The sequence below is a fragment of the Palaemon carinicauda genome, chromosome 11 (assembly GCF_036898095.1).
Source record: "Palaemon carinicauda isolate YSFRI2023 chromosome 11, ASM3689809v2, whole genome shotgun sequence".
NCBI classification, from domain to species: Eukaryota; Metazoa; Arthropoda; class Malacostraca; order Decapoda; family Palaemonidae; genus Palaemon; species Palaemon carinicauda.
This window is the reverse complement of record NC_090735.1, coordinates 131,909,287-131,929,184: the sequence shown is the minus strand read 5'-3', so window position 1 is coordinate 131,929,184 and position 19,898 is coordinate 131,909,287. Positions and strand designations below refer to the sequence as shown.

Sequence of the window (19,898 nt, the reverse complement as noted above, 5' to 3'; positions counted from 1 at the left end):
GTAGACTTCCTTGAGAAGAAAGCTGTTCTTTCACCACGTGAGAGTAGACCTCCTCTCTTCGGAAACAGGAACTGAGATCGTCTCTAGCGTCATGTCCTTTATCCAGTGAGCCGCTAGATGATACTGAAGGGGGCGGAGGTGGCGTCTCCCTAACTCGATGAACAGGGCCAGCGATGAAAGTGTCCCTGTTAGACTCATCCACTACCTGACTGAGCATCGGTTCCTTCTCAGCATGCTCTGGATGCAATCTAGGGCTTAGTAGATCCTTGGGGCCGACGGAAAAGCCCGAAAAGCTCGACTCTGAAGATCCATACCCAGGTAGACAATGGTCTGGGATGGGACGAGCTGGGACTCCTCAAAATTGACCAGGAGGCCCAGTTCCTTGGTCAGATCCATAGTCCATCTGAGAATCTCCAGACAGCGACGACTTGTGGGAGCTCTTAAAAGCTAGTCGTCTGACGGAGCCGGACACAAGATCATGGTACTGCTGCACAGTCTGTGAACTGTCAACCATGGGGAAGCGAGGAAGTACAGCGACAACCCGAAGCTGTCTAGACTGTCTGGGTCGTACAGACAACTCCTTATCGGGTTGCTGAGGTTGCCGCACTGCGTCACAACAAGTCACTTCTGCTGGTTGTTGAACGTCTTCCCAGTGACACACTGACTCCGTAAACAAAAAATCCTCTAACAAGGACTAAGCTTGGACTGCATGTCTTGCAACAAAGCTCAAGGTCTATGGGAGCAGGTGTGGTAACAGACGGGGTTAGCGACTGAAGTGGAACCATTACCCTCCCTGGAAGCATGTTATGCTTAAATAAAAGTCCATAGGAGGCTAAGCAGCTAAAGGCTCCTCTCCAAATGACAGAGTCCTCAAGGGAATATCAGAAGGAGGGAGAATAGCACTTTCTCATCTACAGGAACCATATCCGAGAAAAGCTAAGTTCTCTCAGTGAGGGTTTCACTGGTGCAAAAGCAGCAGACTAGAAGGCAACGTTATGAAACTGCTTGACAGTCTAGTGAGTTGGCAACAACCAAAGATGTGTGACTGAGGAGCATGCAGTAAGGTATGCAGAGCATGCTGTATGCAGAGCATGCTGTATGTAGAGCATGCTGTAAGGTAAGCAGAGCATGTTGCATGGCGTGCGGCTTATGCTGCATGGGATGAGGCTCATGCTGCATGGGATGAGGCTCATGCTGCATGGTATGAGGCTCATGCTGCATGGGATGAGGCTCATGCTGCAAGGGATGAGGCTCATGCCGCATGCGTTGAGGAGGATGCCGCATAGTATGAGGGTCCTGCCTCATGGGTTGAGGCGGTTGCCGCATAGCATGAGGCTCCTGCCTCATGGTTTGAGGAGGATGCCGCATAGCATGAGGCTCCTCATAGCATGAGACTCCTGCCTCATGGGTTGAGGAGGATGCCGCATAGCATGAGGCTCCTGCCTCATGGGTTGAGGAGGATGCCGCATAGCATGAGGCTGCCTCATGGGTAGAGGAGGTTGCCGCATAGCATGAGGCGCCTGCCTCATGGGTTGAGGAGGATGCCGCATAGCATGAGGCTCCTGCCTCATGGGTTGAGGAGGATGCCGCATAGCATGAGGCTCCTGCCTCATGGTTTGAGGAGGATGCCGCATAGCATGAGGCTCCTGTGAGGTTCCTGCCTCAAGAGTTGCGTCTGCCTCAAGGGTTGAGGAGGTAGCTGCGCAGAGAGAGGCTCATGCTGTGAAGAATGCGGTTGCTGCATGCGTTGAGGCGGCTGCCTCATAGCATGAGGTTCCTGCCTCAAGAGTTGCGTCTGCCTCAAGGGTTGAGGAGGTGGCTGCGCAGAGAGAGGCTCTTGCCTCAAGAGTTGAGGTTCTTGCCTCAAGAGTTGAGGTTCTTGCCTCAAGAGTTGAGGCTCTTGCCTCAAGAGTTGAGGTTCTTGCCTCAAGAGTTGAGGTTCTTGCCTCAAGAGTTGAGGTTCTTGCCTCAAGAGTTGAGGTTCTTGCCTCAAGAGTTGAGGCTCTTGCCTCAAGAGTTGAGGTTCTTGCCTCAAGAGTTGAGGCTCTTGCCTCAAGAGTTGAGGCTCTTGCCTCAAGAGTTGAGGTTCTTGCCTCAAGAGTTGAGGTTCTTGCCTCAAGAGTTGAGGCTCTTGCCTCAAGAGTTGAGGTTCTTGCCTCAAGAGTTGAGGCTCTTGCCTCAAGAGTTGAGGTTCTTGCCTCAAGAGTTGAGGCTCTTGCCTCAAGAGTTGAGGCGGTTGCCGCATAGCATGAGGCTCCTGCCTCAAGGAAAGTGGAGGTTACTGCATAGCGCTGGTACCTGGCAACTCCCAATGCGGCAGCTCACGCATGGAGGCAGGAGGAGCCTCAACATCATACGTCTGGCAGGGTGGACTGCGCAGAGGTGGAGGAGCGCTCGCAGGAGGAGGTGTGCTAACCTTCTCTGCCTGAAACTCCTGCATCAACACCGCAAGCTAAGACTGCATTGTCTGCAGCATAGACCACTAGAGTTTAAGAAAGACAACAACAAACGGAGCTACTGTCCGTTGAGACTGAGGGTCTAAAACAGCTGGTACGGCAACAGACGGAGTTACTGCCTGTTGCGATACCACCTTGCCTCTCTGGGAGGTGTGCAGTTGTCGACAGAAATCTACAGTCGGGATACGCCAGCGATCGCTATACAGGTGGGGGTGAACACCACAGCGCCATCTGTGGTCAGGTACTCCAGTACTTCTTGTCAACACCACCTCAATTTTTTCCTCGGTCCACTGGTTCTCTATGGGGAGGAAGTGTGGGTCAATTAAATCATGATTATCGGGTAAGTATATTCAAAAATTTATTTTACTAATAAAAATAACATTTTTCAATATTAAACTTACCCGATAATCATGTAGCTGATTCACACCCAGGGGGGTGGGTGAAAACCAGTGTACATGACTAAAGGATAGCTAAGTATCCCGTATTTCATATAATCAGTTATCTCAAAATAACAATGAAATAATAAGTACCTGGTAAGGAAGTCGACTTGAACCGTTACTCTGCCTTTATTAAGTTCGTCTTCCTTACTGAGCGCAGCGTTCCTCTTAGGAGGCTGAATCAACTCTAAGGTGCTAAAGTATATAGGGCTGCAACCCCTACTAAAGGACCTCTACACAACCTCTAACCCAGGCGCTTCTCAAGAATGAATTGACCACCCGCCAAATCAAAAGGATGCGGAAGGCTTCTTAGCCTACCGTAACAACCATAAAAACAACAATAAAAGCATTCAAGAGAAAGGTTAAAAAAGGTTATGGGATTAAGGGAATGTAGTGGCTGAGCCCTCACCTACTACTGCACTCGCTGCTACGAATGGTCCCAGGGTGTAGCAGTTCTCGTAAAGAGACTGGACATCTTTAAGATAAAATGATGCAAACACTGACTTGCTCCTCCAATAAGTTGCATCCATTATGCTCTGCAGAGAACGGTTTTTATTAAAGGCCATCGAAGTGGCTACGGCTCTCACTTCGTGGGTCCTTACCTTCAGCAAAGCAAGGTCTTCCTCCTTCAAGTGAGAATGTGCTTCTCTAATCAGAAGCCTTATATAATACGAAACCCCGTTTTTGGACATGGGCATCGAAGGTTTCTTGATTGCACACCATAAGGCTTCTGACTGTCCTCGAATAGGTTTTGACCTATTAAGATAAAATTTCAGAGCTCTGACAGGGCAAAGAACTCTTTCTAGCTCGTTACCTACCATGTTGGAAAGGCTAGGAATTTCAAACGATCTAGGCCAAGGACGTGAAGGAAGTTCATTTTTAGCTAAGAATCCGAGCTGTAAAGAACATGTCGCAGATTCGGATGTGAACCCAATGTTCTTGCTGAAGGCATGAACCTCACTGACTCTTTTAGCTGTTGCAAGGCAGACGAGAAAAAGAGTCTTGAGGGTAAGGTCCTTGAAGGAAGCTGACTGGAGAGGTTCGAACCTAGGCGACATAAGGAACCTTAAGACTACGTCTAGATTCCAGCCTGGAGTGGGTAAACAACGTTCTTTAGAAGTCTCAAAAGACTTAAGGATGTCTTGAAGGTCCTTGTTGGAAGAAAGGTCCAAACCTCTGTGGCGGAGAACTGAAGCCAACATACTCCTGTACCCTTTAATCGTAGGAGCTGAAAGGGATCTCTCATTCCTTAGATGTAATAGGAAGTCAGCTATTTGGGTTACAGAGGTATTGGTAGAGGAAACTGCATTGGCTCTACACCAGCTCCGGAAGACTTCCCACTTGGATTGGTAGACTCTACGAGTGGATACCCTCCTTGCTCTGGCAATCGCACTGGCTGCCTCCTTCGAAAAGCCTCTAGCTCTAGCGAATCTTTCGACAGTCTGAAGGCAGTCAGCCGAAGAGCGTGGAGGTTTGGGTGCAACTTGTCTACGTGAGGTTGACGCAGAAGGTCCACTCTTAGAGGGAGAGTCCTGGGGACGTCTACCAGCCATTGTAGTACCTCTGTGAACCATTCTCTTGCAGGCCAAAGGGGAGCAACTAGCGTCAGCCGTGTCCCTTCGTGCGAGATGAACTTCTGAAGGACTTTGTTTATGATCTTGAACGGTGGGAATGCGTAAAGGTCGAGATGGGACCAATTCAGCAGAAAAGTATCCACATGAACTGCTGCTGGGTCTGGAACTGGGGAACAGTACAAAGGAAGCCTCTTGGTCATGGAGGTGGCAAAAAGATCTATTGTCGGCTGACCCCACAAGGTCCAAAGTCTGTTGCACACGCTCTTGTGAAGGGTCCATTCCGTGGGGATGACCTGATCTTTTCTGCTTAGGCGATCTGCTGAGACGTTCATGTTGCCCTGAATGAACCTCGTAACTAGGGTGAGGTTTAGACTTCTTGACCAAATGAGGAGGTCCCTTGCTATCTCGTACAGGCTCCTCGAATGGGTCCCTCCCTGCTTGGAGATGTAAGCCAAGGCTGTGGTGTTGTCGGAGTTCACCTCCACCACCTTGCCTAGCAGGAGGGACTTGAAGTTCAATAGGGCCAAATGAACTGCCAGTAGCTCCTTGCAGTTGATGTGGAGCGTTTCCTGTTCCTTGTTCCACGTTCCCGAGCACTCCTGTCCGTTCAAGGTCGCGCCCCAGCCCGAGTCTGATGCATCCGAGAAGAGATGAAGATTGGGGGTCTGAATCGCTAACGATAGGCCCTCCCTGAGAAGGAGATTGGTCTTCCACCACAAGAGAGTGGTCTTCATCTCTTTGGTGACCGGGATAGAGACTGCTTCGAGCGTCAAATCATTGTCCCAATGAGCTGCTAGATGGAATTGGAGAGGGCGGAGGTGGAGTCTCCCTAGCTCGACGAACAGGGCTAACGATGAAAGGGTCCCTGTGAGACTCATCCACTGTCTCACCGAGCAACTGCTCCTCTTCCGCATGCTCAGGATGCAATCTAGGGCTTGGCTTATCCTTGGGGCCGATGGAAAAGCCCGAAAATCCTGACTCCGAATCTCCATTCCCAGGTAAACAATGGATTGGGAGGGAACGAGCTGGGACTTTTCTAAGTTGACTAACAGACCCAGTTCCTAGATCAAGTCCAAAGTCAGGTTGAGACTCTCCAGACAGCGACGACTCGTGGAGGCTATCAACAGCCAGTCGTCTAAATAAAGGGAGGCTCTGATGTCCGATAAGTGGAGGAATTTTGCAATATTCCTCATCAGATGCGTAAACACCATAGGAGCTGTGCTTAGGCCAAAACACAGGGCTTGGAATTGGTACACAACCTTTCCAAAAACGAATCTCAGGAAAGGTTGGGAGTCTGGATGAATAGGAACGTGAAAGTAAGCATCTTTCAGATCCAACGAGACCATCCAGTCCTCCTGCCTGACCGCTGCTAGGACCGACTTCGTCGTCTCCATAGTGAACGTCTGCTTGGTGACATAAGCATTGAGCGCGCTGACGTCCAGCACCGGTCTCCAACTTCCTGTCTTCTTGGCCACCAGAAAGAGACGGTTGTAGAAGCCCGGGGATTGATGGTCCCGGACTATAACCACTGCCTTCTTCTGTAACAGGAGCGACACCTCCTGATGCAACGCTAGCCTCTTGTCCTTTTCCTTGTAGTTGGGAGAGAGGTTGATGGGAGAAGTGGTCAGAGGGGGTTTGCGGCAGAATGGTATCCTGTAACACTCCCTCAGCCACCTGACAGACTGGGTGTCTGCACCTCTCTTTTCCCAGGCTTGCCAGAAGATCTTGAGTCTGGCTCCTACTGCTGTCTGGAGAGGAGGAGAGTCAGTGTTTGCCTTTTGAAGTCTTGGAACCTTTCCTAGACTTGCTCCTGGAAGAGTCTGGACGGGAGCTTCCTCGGCTGGGGGCTCTACCACGAAAGGGCGGAATAAACCTCGTAGCAGGAGAATCAGCCACAGGGGTGCGATAAGTCCTGGGGACTGAGGGAGCAACCTTAGTCTTACGAGCTGAAGAGGCCACAAGATCATGAGTGTCCTTTTGAATCAGGGCCGCAGACAAGTCCTTGACAAGCTCTTCGGGAAACAAGAACTTAGAGAGCGGAGCGAAAAGGAGTTGAGACCTTTGACAAGGTGTGATGCTGGAAGAAAGGAAGGTACAAAGTTGCTCCCTTTTCTTAAGAACTCCTGACACAAACATTGAAGCAAGCTCGCCAGATCCATCCCTAATAGCTTTATCCATGCAGGACATTAAAAGCATGGCCGAGTCCTTGTCCGCAGGGGAGGTCTTTTTGCTAAGGGCCCCCAGGCACCAGTCTAGAAAATTGAACATCTCAAAGGCACGAAATACACCCTTTAGGAAGTGGTCTAGATCGGAGAAGGTCCAGCAAACCTTAGAGCGCCTCATTGCTGTTCTACGAGGAGAGTCGACCAAACTTGAGAAGTCAGCCTGGGCAGAGGCAGGTACTCCCAAGCCTGGTTCCTCTCCTGTGGCATACCATACGCCTGCTTTAGAAGTGAGCTTAGTCGGTGGGAACATAAAGGAAGTCTTCCCTAGTTGCTGCTTAGACTGCAACCACTCCCCTAAAATTCTTAAAGCTCTCTTAGAGGACCTTGCAAAGACGAGCTTAGTATATGTTGACTTGACAGGCTGCATGCCCAGCGAAAACTCAGATGGCGGAGAGCGGGGGGTAGCAGAGACAAAATGGTCCGGGTATACCTCTCTGAAAAGAGCCAGGACCTTACGAAAGTCAATAGGTGGAGGAGAAGACTTGGATTCTTCCACGTCTGATGAAGGATCCAGGTGCGCAGCTTCCTCATCAGAAACCTCATCACCAGAGTGTAGCGAAGTGAGAGGTAATGGAACAGTGGTATGCTGAACAGCAGAATCTGAGCAAGCGGGTGCAAAAACGCTTGTGGTTTCATCCTCAAGTCTCTGTTGATGAGTTAAAACCTGAGGTTCAGGCTGCAAAGGCTGGTCAAAAAGAGTAGCGGAAGGTAGGCGCATGGGTTGAGGAGGCTGACTCCTGGCATGAGTGTCTTGACTCAAGAGTTGCACTTGCTGTAAGGGTTGCGGATGCGCAGTAGCAGGTTCCTGAGGAACGAGTTGAGGTTCCTGAGGTGTGAGCTGCGAGAGTTGAGGTAGCGGCTGCGCAGAACGCAGTTCTTGTCTCGCGAGTTGAGGTTCCTGAGGCGCAAGGCTAAGGTGTTGAGGCTCTCGCCTTGAGGAGGGTTGAGGTCGCTGCAGCGAGAGCTGAGGTGTCTGCCTCATGGATGGAAGAGGTTGTCGTACCTCAAGAGAGTGTTGCCTCACTGGTGGAACCGCAAGCGGAAGCGGAGGAAGTAAGGCATAAGCTTCCTGTTCCCATTGCTGAGGTTGCCTTAAGGAAGGCGGAGGTTGCTGCACACCGCTGGAAACTGGCAACTCAGTATACGGTAAGGTATCCTGAGGAGCCTCAACTTCGTACGCCTGGCAGACAGAACTGCGGTTAGGCGGAGCGATCGCAGGCGGAGGTGTAACCTTCTCAGCCTGACACTCACGCATTAAGACCGCAAGCTGTGATTGCATGGACTGCAGTAAAGTCAACTTGGGGTCGACAGACACTAAGGTCTGCTGAGGCAAAGCCTTAACAGAAGATGAGGTCTGTTGCGGCATTACCTTACTCCTTTTAGGAGGAGTGCAGTCACCTGATGATTGCGGAGAGTCAGAGCTAATCCAATGACTGCAACCAGGTAGAGCTCTTGAGGTCTGGACTTTGCGTTTGATAGGTCTTGAGACCTGAGTCCAGCGTTTCCTCCCTGACATTTCTTCAGCAGACGAGTAAAAGACGGGCTCAATCGTCTGCGGGTGGGAGTGACGGTCTCTGTAAGACACGCCCGCAACCACCGAGGATACTTCTGTGCGCCGATCAAGGCCTGCCGAACCCTTTTGCCCTTCGACTTTGCTTCTCCCCTGGGCTTGGGAGCTTGCAAGAGGTCCCGGACTGGGAGGACGACTGGCACGCACAGAAGTACCCTCACGCACCACACTGACACTGACACTAGCACTTGGCACCGCACTGACATTGGCACTTGTCACAGCACTGGCACTATCACCCCCCACTGCACTTTTGACCTTAAGTTCTTTGACTTCTGCCATAAGAGACTTATGATCACTAACCACCGATTCCACTTTGTCACCTAAAGCCTGAATGGCACGCAAAACAACAGACATATCAGGTTGAGTACAAATAGTAGGTTCGGGGGTAGCCACTACAGGGGGAGGAAAAGGTTGGGGATCATGTGGTGAGGAAAAAAGTGAAGAGCGAGAAGAACTCCTCCTAACTCTCTCTCTCTCTAACTTGGTTGAATATTTCAGGAATCGAACAAATTCAAGTTCCGAAAGACCGGCGCATTCCTCACATCGATCTTCTAACTGACAGGGTCTTTCCCTACAGTCAGAACAAGCGGTGTGAGGATCTACCGAGGCCTTCGGAATACGCCTATTACAAGACCTACATCGTCTATGGGGTGGGGCTTGTGAAATGTCAGACATCTTGAATCAAAGAGTTAGTCAAGGGGGATTCCAAATCAAGCAAAAAGATCGTTAACCATTAATCAGATACTATATAAAAGCTATCTAAGCTAATAGAGAAGTTTCCAGTATAGCGACAGCCGAAATCTGAGAGAAATACTTCACCAAAAGCCGTGAAAAATACTCCAAGATTATAAGCGTATCCCAGAACGTCTTGCCGGAAGCACGACAGAGGAAAAATTGAGGAGGTGTCAACAAGAAGTACTGTAGTACCTGGCCACAGGTGGCGCTGGTGAGTACACCCCCTTCTAGTATAGTGATAGCTGGCGTATCCCTCCCGTAGAATTCTGTCGGGCAACGGAGTTGACAGCTACATGATTATCGGGTAAGTTTAATATTGAAAATTCAGTGTTGTCGGGTGTATGAAGATATAGGCGAATGTGTAAAGAATAGGCCAGATTATTTGGTGTAAGTGTAAGCAAAGGGAAAATTAGCCATAACCAAAGAGAGGGATCCAATATAGTACTGTCTGGCCAGTCAAAGGACCCAATAACTAGTGGTAGTATCTCAACGGGTGGCTGGTGCCCTGGCCTACCTACTATATGCAGACACAAGTCATAAAATGCTTAAACCTATCGTATAAACTAAACTTACACAACGGTAACTATTAGGTATGTATCACAATGTCTAGAGACATTAGTGAAATGAGCTTGGCTATGAGGAGATAGGGCCAGTTAACAGATTACATTAACACTAACACCACCCAAATACCGTAGACACTGAAATGTGTATTCATAATCTCACCACAAATTTATTTAGAATCACATTCTTTTGTTGCAAGTAAAAGGCTTCCCTTTAAAAAAATTTTCTTAATTCTCCATTTTCTTTTGTCATTGGAACCAAAATGCCATTATAATAACCATCTAAATAAATAATAAGCACATTGTTCATAATATTTTTTTACTATAAAGGCACATTAAAAAAAAAAAAAAATAACAAATGGAAGAACGAACCATTTAATCAATCACTTCCTCTACCACAACTGAGACAATCGGACTGTAGTGGATAACCTCGGATTCACCTCTCAATTAAGTAAGACACATATGTAAAGTTACGGACACAGCCTCCAGGAGGTGTAGGTACATCTCAAGTTAGGTTTGGTGTGGAAATTTAAGTTAGGTCACATTCCTGTTTGTTTCCCTGGTTTAATACGTGGAGATTTTGTATATCAGTGGCCAGTTCCTCAGGCGAGCATGAAATATGGACACCAACTAACCTAAACTTCACCCGCTAATCTAACCTACAAAACGTGTCCTTACTTACTTACCTATAAGGGAAGGGGGGTGGGGGTGGTTAAGGACTAACGATCCTGGGACCCCCTTACACTGCCGTATTCTTAGTCAGCCGTCATACATACAGATGGCCGCTATCATATATACACCCCTATTATGTTTTCTCAAGCATAAAAATATGAGGGTGTAAGTGTGATAGCAGCCACCTGTATGTATGATTACGGCTAACTTAGTATACGGCAGTGGAAGGGAGGGGGTCGCAAGGGGGTGTTAGCTCCCCTTTTCAGGTAAGTAGGTAAGGACATGGCTTGTACCTTACGTTACGGGGGAAACTGGCCGCTGATATACAAAGGCTCCAAAATATGTTTGAAATTGCAAAAAGCAGAGGATCATAATATGACAGGAAAATGGGAAGTAAAAAAGTAATAATTTCAAGGTAAAAACTTAGTTTGCAACAAACTTGCATATAAAAAATACAGTACTAAGTAATTCAGCAAGAGCATAAAGATTAATTCAATACTGCACCGGTATTATTGTACTGTATTACAGGGTAATGTAACCTAAGGAAAATACTACTTTTTTCTATAGAAAAAGGTCCGCTCTCTTCTAAAATGACACTTTCCTGTAGCAAATGAAGTTTCAGAAATATATATATATATATATATATATATATATATATATATATATATATATATATATATATATATATACGACAAAAATGGGGGACCCCCAGTGGGAACTTGGGGTTTTGGGTGGGGAAAACATAGGCCTACTGGAGAAACGGTATATAACGGTAAAACAAGCCTTTTCTTCTCTATACATTACCTTTTTGGATGTATAATAAACCGATGAAAAAAATACGCTAATTATCTATATCCTATACTATCGGTATATTTTTCATTTTCGTAATTCCTAGACTTGACTTGAGACTTGTAATTCCAAGACTTGAGACTTGTAATTCCTAGACTTGAGACTTGTAATTCCTAGATTTGACTCGCAATTCCTAGACTTAAGACTTGTAATTCCTAGACTTGAGACTTGTAATTCATAGACTTGAAACTCGTAATTCCTAGACTTGAGACTTGTAATTCATAGACTTGAAACTCGTAATTCCTAGACTTGAGACTTGTAATTCATAGACTTGAAACTCGTAATCCCTAGACTTGAGACTTGTAATTCATAGACTTGAAACTCGTAATCCCTAGACTTGAGACTTGTAATTCATAGACTTGAAACTCGTAATCCCTAGACTTGAGACTTGTAATTCATAGACTTGAAACTCGTAATCCCTAGACTTGAGACTTGTAATTCATAGACTTGAAACTCGTAATTCCTAGACTTGAGACTTGTAATTCATAGACTTGAAACTCGTAATTCCTAGACTTGAGACTTGTAATTCATAGACTTGAAACTCGTAATTCCTAGACTTGAGACTTGTAATTCATAGACTTGAAACTCGTAATTCCTAGACTTGAGACTTGTAATTCATAGACTTGAAACTCGTAATCCCTAGACTTGAGACTTGTAATTCATAGACTTGAAACTCGTAATTCCTAGACTTGAGACTTGTAATTCATAGACCTGAAACTCGTAATCGCTAGACTTGAGACTCGTAATCCCTTGACTTGAGACTCAAATTCCTAGACTTGAGACTTGTAATTCCTAGGTTAGTCTAGAACACTTCCCTGAGAACGATTGCACAACAAACTACTCTGATTTGATCAAAACTTCTTTTTAAACGATAAAAAACTATATAAATCTTTGCCATTGTGTATTAAAATATAGACTTACCCCTACATTTGTATGAATCTCCGGTAATTCGAACGGTAAAGTTGAAATTATGTACTGAAAAGAAGAAAGTCACTAAATCACCTGTTGATCCTTGACAAACTATTTAATGTTGACATAGCTCTGAGTGGTAAATGTTATGCAAACGAATATATATGTAATTCTTATTATAAATATACATGCATAATATATTTATTATCATCTTTATATCTCGGTTATACATTGTATAACTTTAATTATCATAGTTTTAAGATATCTCATTTGTGTTGTACTTTTATTTCCAGGAAGTTATCATTCATCATTCACCAACTATCCCGTAAACACATTTGACATTTACATCTGAATTATTATTATTATTATTATTATTATCATTATTATTATTATTATTATTATTATTATTATTATTATTATAAAAAGCTAAGCTGTAATCCTATTTGGAAAAGCAGGATGCTATAAGCCGAAGGGCTCCAACAGGAAAAATAGCCCAGTGAGGAAGAGAAACAAGGAAATAAATAAACTACAAGAGAAGTTATAAACAATCAAAATAAAATATTTTAAGAAGAGTAACTATTAAATTAGATCTTTCACATATAAAATAAAAATAGATAAGAAAATGAATTGTAAGATAGAATGTACCCCCAAGTAAGAGAACCCTAATCCAAGAGAGGACCCAGTAAGCATTAAATTTTCCTTGAAATGAGATTTTTAGGCTATGCTTTGGTATCATATACTGCAGTCATAAGCCATCCTTTTCAGTATAGATGTATACTTTGACAGTCCTTGCCATACTTTAAGTTAAACCCTTAATTTGTCGGAGATTGTGGTTTCCAAATGTACGTACTTCATTTGGGTATGACTGCTCTTCTCCCCAATACCTGAGGGACGTGGAGAGACCATATATATATATATATATATATATATATATATATATATATATATATATATATATATATATATATATATATATATATATATATATATACACACCAAGGCACTTCCCCCAATTTTGGGGGGTAGCCGACATCAACAAAGAAACAAAAACAAAAAGGGGACCTCTACTCTCTACGTTCCTCCCAGCCTAACAAGGGATTCAACCGAGTTCAGCTGGAACTGCTAGGGTGTCACAGCCCACCCTCCCACATTATCCACCACAGATGAAGCTTCATAATGCTGAATCCCCTACTGCTGCTACCTCCGCGGTCATCTAAGGCATTGGAGGAAGCAGCAGGGCCTACCGGAACTGCGTCACAATCGCTCGCCATTCATTCCTATTTCTAGTACGCTCTCTTGCCTCGCTCACATCTATCCTCCTATCACCCAGAGCTTCCTTCACTCCATCCATCCACCCAAACCTTGGCCTTCCTCTCGTACTTCTCCCATCAACTCTTGCATTCATCACCTTCTTTAGCAGACAGCCATTTTCCATTCTCTCAACATGGCCAAACCACCTCAACACATTCATATCCACTCTAGCTGCTAACTCATTTCTTACACCCGTTCTCACCCTCACCACTTCGTTCCTAACCCTATCTACTCGAGATAACCAGCCATACTTCTTAGACACTTCATCTCAAACACATTCAATTTCTGTCTCTCCATCACTTTCATTCCCCACAACTCCGATCCATACATCACACTTGGTACAATCACTTTCTCATATAGAACTCTCTTTACATTCATGCCCAACCCTCTATTTTTTATTTTTTACTACTCCCTTAACTGCCCCCAACACTTTGCAACCTTCATTCACTCCCTGACGTACATCTGCTTCCACTCCACCATTTGCTGAAACAACAGACCCCAAGTACTTAAACTGATCCACCTCCTCAAGTAACTCTCCATTCAACATGACATTCAACCTTGCACCACCTTCCCTTCTCGTACATCTCATAACCTTACTCTTACCCACATTAACTCTCAACTTCCTTCTCTCACACACTCTTCCAAATTCTGTCACTAATCGTCCAAGCTTCTCTTCTGTGTCTGCAACCAGTACAGTATCATCCACAAGCAAAACTGATTTACCTCCCATGCATGGTCATTCTCGTCTACCAGTTTTAATCCTCGTCCAAGCACTCGAGCATTCACCTCTCTCACCACTCCATCAACATACAAGTTAAACAACCACGGTGACATCACACATCCCTGTCTCAGCCCCACTCTCACCGGAAACCAATCACTCACTTCATTTCCTATCCTAACACATGCTTTACTACCTTTGTAGGAACTTTTCACTGCTTGCAACAACCTTCCACCAACTCCATATAACCTCATCACATTCCACATTGCTTCCCTATCAACTCTATCATACGCTTTCTCCAGATCCATAAATGCAACATACACCTCCTTACCTTTTGCTAAATATTTCTCGCATATCTGCAAAACTAAAAATCTGATTCATACAACCCCTACCTCTTCTAAAACCACCCTGTATTTCTAAGATTGCATTCTCTGTTTTATCCTTGATCCTATTAATCATTACTCTACCATACACTTTTCCAACTACACTCAACAAACTAATACCTCTTGAATTACAACACTCATGCACATCTCCCTTACCCTTATATAGTGGTATAATACATGCACAAACCCAATCTACTGGTACCATTGACAACACAAAACACATATTAAACAATCTCACCAACCATTCAAGTACAGTCACACCCCCCTTCTTCAACATCTCAGCTCTCACACCATCCATACCAGATGCTTTTCCTCCTCTCGTTTCATCTATTGCTCTCCTCACTTCATCTATTGTAATCTCTCTCTCATTCTCATCTCCCATCATTGGCACCTCAACACCTGCAAAAGCAATTATATCTGCCTCCCTATTATCCTCAACATTCAGTAAACTTTCAAAATATTCTGCCCATCTTTTCCTTGCCTCCTCTCCTTTTAACAACCTTCCATTTCCATCTTTCACTGTCTCTTCAATTCTTGAGCCAGCCTTCCTTACTCTCTTCACTTCTTTCCAAAACTTCTTCTTATTCTCTTCATATGAATGACCCAATCCCTGACCCCACCTCAGGTCAGCTGCCCTCTTTGCCTCACGTACCTTGCGCTTTACTTCCACATTTTTCTCTTTATATTTTTCATACTTCTCTATACTATTACTCTGCAGCCATTCTTCAAAAGCCCTCTTTTTCTCTTCCACTTTTACCTTCACTCCTTCATTCCACCATTCACTGCCCTTCCTCATGCTGCCTCCAACAACCTTCTTTCCACACACATCACTTGCAATCCCAACAAAATTTTCTTTTACTAACTTCCACTCCTCCTCTAAATTCCCAGTTTCTCTTACTTTTACTTCGTCATATATAATTTTCAACCTTTCCTGATATTTACTTTTTACCCTCGGTTTTATTAGCTCTTCAACCCTCACTACCTCCCTTTTACATCCACCTACTCTATTCCCCCATTCTTTTGCTACAACTAATTTTCCTTCCACCAAAAAATTATCAGACATACCGTTAGCCATACCCCTAAACACGTGCACGTCTTTCAATCTCCTAAACATTCTTTTAGTTATCAACACATAATCCATTAATGCCCTTTCTACTACTCTTCCATTTGCCACTCTTACCCATGTATACTTATTTTTATCTTTCTTTTTGAAAAAGCTATTACTTATCACTATCTCTTGCTCAACACATATCTACCAGTCTCTCACCACTCTCATTTTCACCTGGTACGCCATAGTTCCCAATGACACCTTCTACCTCTCCAGCGCCCACTCTAGCATTTAAGTCACCCATGACAACTACACAATTCCTTCTACCCAGTCCTTCTACACACCTAGTTAATTCATTCCAGAACTCATTCCGCTCTTCTTCACCTTTCTCACTACCTGGCCCATACGCACTGACAAACGCCCAACATTCCCTACCCAACCTAACCCTTACCCACATTAACCTAGATGAATATCTCCTTCCATTCCACTACTTTACCTGTCATCCATTCCCAATAAAGCCACACCCTCTCTCGCTCTTCCCCTTTCAATCCCAGACACTCTACCAGACATTTAACCAAACATCACTTCACCCTTTCCTTTTATCTTCGTCTCACAAAAGGCCAATACATCCATCCTTCTATTCCTAAACATACTTCCAATTTCACATCTTTTACTCTTGTCCCGTCCCTTTTAGTCGCCTCTTACGACACGCAGGGATAACGTTGGCGCTATTCTTGTTTATATATATATATATATATATATATATATATATATATATATATATATATATATATATATATATATATATATATATACAGTATATCAGTCATTACTAATTCACTTCATAACAAATCCCTCAGACTTCAACTCGCATCTGTTTATGGTCTTTCTATGGCAGTTCATACAACAACACAAATTTTCTTAGTTCGTCAATCCATCGCCTTTTCTTCCTTCCCCTGCTTTTTTTTCTTTTTTTCCTTTTCCTTTTTTTTTGCAGTCTCCAGGAACCCATTCTTTTATTCTCAATATCCATCTATTATCTGTCATTTTCATTATATGTCCTGCCCATGTCTATGTCCATGTCCATCTCTTTTTCTTAAATGTTAAAATATCCTCTACTTTAGTTTGCTCTAGCATTGTTAATTAGTCTCGTCATTAAAAAATTACCACCCAATAGGTTTGCTCTCAGTAATATATGGCATATTTGCAAAGATCTTATTAGGCCGAATACAAAGACAGCTGGACTTTAAACCACTGAGATAGCAGGCAAGCTTTAGAAGTGGGTATTCAATGACTGACCATATATCCAATTAACCAGCTAATGGAAAAATCAACAGAGTATGACAAACCACTATGTATGAACTCTATACACTATGAGAAAGCTTTAGATTCTGTCAAAATTTCAGCGATAATGAAAGCCCTACAAAGACAAGGAATGGATGAATCATATGTTAGAATACCTGAAGATATATATACACGATGTACAGCCATCCTAAAACTACATAAAGATAGCATGAAAATCTCGATTGAGAAAGCAATTAGACAGGGAGACACCATCTCCCCTAAATTATCCACAGATTGCCTAGAAATTTCTAAAATTTTCGATTAGGAAAATGTTAGAATTAACACTAATGGGGAATACCTTGATAACTCAAGATTTGCAGATAGCATATTTCTGTTTCTAAATCATAGGAGGAATTACAAAAGATGATAGAAAATTATAATAGGGAAAGCAGAAATATAGGACCGAAAAGGAATAAGAGGAAAACCAAGATAATTCCCAATGAAAATGCAGAGACTGTACGAATCTCTAGAGATTGTTAATGAATATATGTATTTGGAACAGACAGTAAGTGTTTTCCAGGACATGACATCAAAATGAAAAGAAAGATAAGCATGGGATGGAGAACTTTTGATAAACAAAGTGAGATTATAAAAGGTAAAATCCCACTTTCTCTAAAAAGAAAAGTATTTAATCAAATGATCTTACCAGTATTAACTTATGCATCAGAAACTTGGAGCCTTAATATAGTCTTAGAACATAAGCTAGTTGTAACTCAAAGAGCTATGGAAAGACTAATGATGGTAATAACACCAAGAGAAGGAAAAAAGTACCTGGATGAATATTCTGTAAAGAAACTTGTGATAAACTGTGTAATTACCAGAAATGACTACTATAACTCATTCTACTACAATCTACCAACAGTATAACTTAAGAAATGACAAAACAATAAACAGAGGAGCAAGACTGAGAAAAGGTGTTCCACCTAGAGAAAGGATCACCCTTATACTAATTGACCTACATTGGCTGCCGATTAAAGCAAGAATTGAGTTTGAAATATGTACAATAATCCACCACGTTATCAGAAGAGGTCTTCCGAAATATCTAAGAGAATTTCTACATATTGTGCTGTCAACAAATCGTCCTGGAATGAAAATAGTTGCAGATGGCTTCAAACTATCGGAATCTAGATACATGTCTACTGTAGGCTCTAGAGCCTTTAAATATGCGTCCCCAAGACTGTATAATAAGCTCCCACGAGACATCCGAATACTTGAAAATATTAAGACTTTCGAGAGGAAACTTAAGACTTTCTTATTCAGCGATTGCTTCGATAGAGACGACCTAATAGTAAGCGAATAATATGTATTGTGAAATGTTAAATGCTCCCTAATGAACGTTATAAAACGACCGTGGAGGTCCTGAGTGTAGAGAGTAGGGCTCCTCTGTTGTAGATGACCAGATAACCAGCCCTTAAAGTAAAAATGTAAAGTAAACTGTAGTAGATGGAGTTACAGTAGTCAATCCTGGCAATAACAGTTTACAACAGGTTTCTTTACAGAATGTTCATCTAGGTACTTCTTTCCAAGATATTACCCAGCAGTTTTTACTACATTATTTATTTGGGCACTGAAAGACAAGTTATAGTCAAGAGATACGCCTAGATCACGAACTTTATTAGATATAGGCTAAGCGCAGAGTTGTTATTTGCGTTTATTTGAATATCACCTTATTTTCTTATGCTGTTTTTCTTTCCTACCACCATAAACCCAGTTTTATTTCTATTCACTTTTAGCTGTTTAATTGCAATCCATTCCCTAACATTGGTAAGAATTCGATTAAGAGTTTCAAGTGTTTTTCCTTAGTTACTGCTAACTTTCTGTATGACCCATCAAATTAGTTAAACTAACGTTACATAGTCTTTACTTTTGTCCAAAGAGCATAAGAAATTATTATATCTCTTTTCCCAAATGACAACCTTTTACCAACTTGCCATATTTCTATTTTTACACATTTTTATCTTTCATTACTCCATATATACTTTGAAAAATATTGATTTCGTTCACTTCCAGTTTTTCGTATTTATTCATAGTAAAAATTTATACTTCACTTCCATAAAATATATATCTGTGAAGCTTGTAATTACATAGAAGATACAAAAATATATTCCCTGGCAGAAAAGGTTAATTGACATTGTTTTTCCATAAGTCCGTGTTAAAATAGTAATAAGTTTTCTATGCCAACTCGGATAAATTTCGTTTATTTTAGATAGGGGGGACATTTGCATTTCACCATATTACAAACGTTACGAAGTTTAAAGGTTTAGAAGTCGTTCATGAATGGCAGAGGCAAGAAACAGAATAATGTCCTGGAGACTAATCATTTATACATATGATCAGCATCTAAGCCCCCTCTTCATCGAGCTAGGACCAGAGAGAGCTAGGCAATGGCTGGTGGTTACTTACATTCTTCTTCTTCTTTGTCTGCATCTTTTCCCACCTTCATGTGGGGTCGATGTTTCTGGCTAGCGTTCTCCATCTACCTCTGTCCCATACTTCATCACCGGTTAATCCCTTTGATCGAAGGTCATCCTTGATACAGTCCATCCACCTTCGCTTTGGTCTCCCTCTCCTTCTCGTTCCCTGTACCTCCATTTCCATCATTCTCCTCCCAATATATTGTTCATCCCTTCTCATGACATGACCATACCACCTCAGTCTACTTTCTTGTATCTTATCTGATAGTTTATGGTACCCCTAATTACTTCATTCCGTATCTTATCACTTCTTGTCACCCTCATCTCTGCCACATCCAGTTTCTTCTCTTCTGTCTTCTTTATTGCCCACGTCTCCGCTCCATACATCATTGCCGATCTCACAACTGTCCTGTGTACTTTACCTTCCAACTTAAGCCCAATTTTCCTGTCACATAGTACTCCACGCACTTTTTTCAATTCTTCCATCCTGCTTGTATTTTGTGGTTTATTTCTGCCCCCAGATCACCATCCTCTCCAACTGTTGATCCTAATACTTGAGATTTGCTACTTACTTTGGTGGTAGTAAAGACCCTATAGTTATCATTTAAGGAGGCAGTAGTCGTCATCGACTGACTGGATAGCCATTTGGTAATGACTCAGCAAGGAGACCTATAGGATCCCCCAAACACCATA

General features: G+C 43.2%; 1 protein-coding gene across 1 annotated transcript in view; it reads left to right on the top strand.

The window, feature by feature from the left end:
- LOC137650219 (serine-rich adhesin for platelets-like) overlaps window positions 1-19,898 on the top strand; it is a 361,753-nt gene that overhangs the window by 141,757 nt on the left and 200,098 nt on the right. The gene's annotated exons all lie outside the window — the stretch shown is intronic.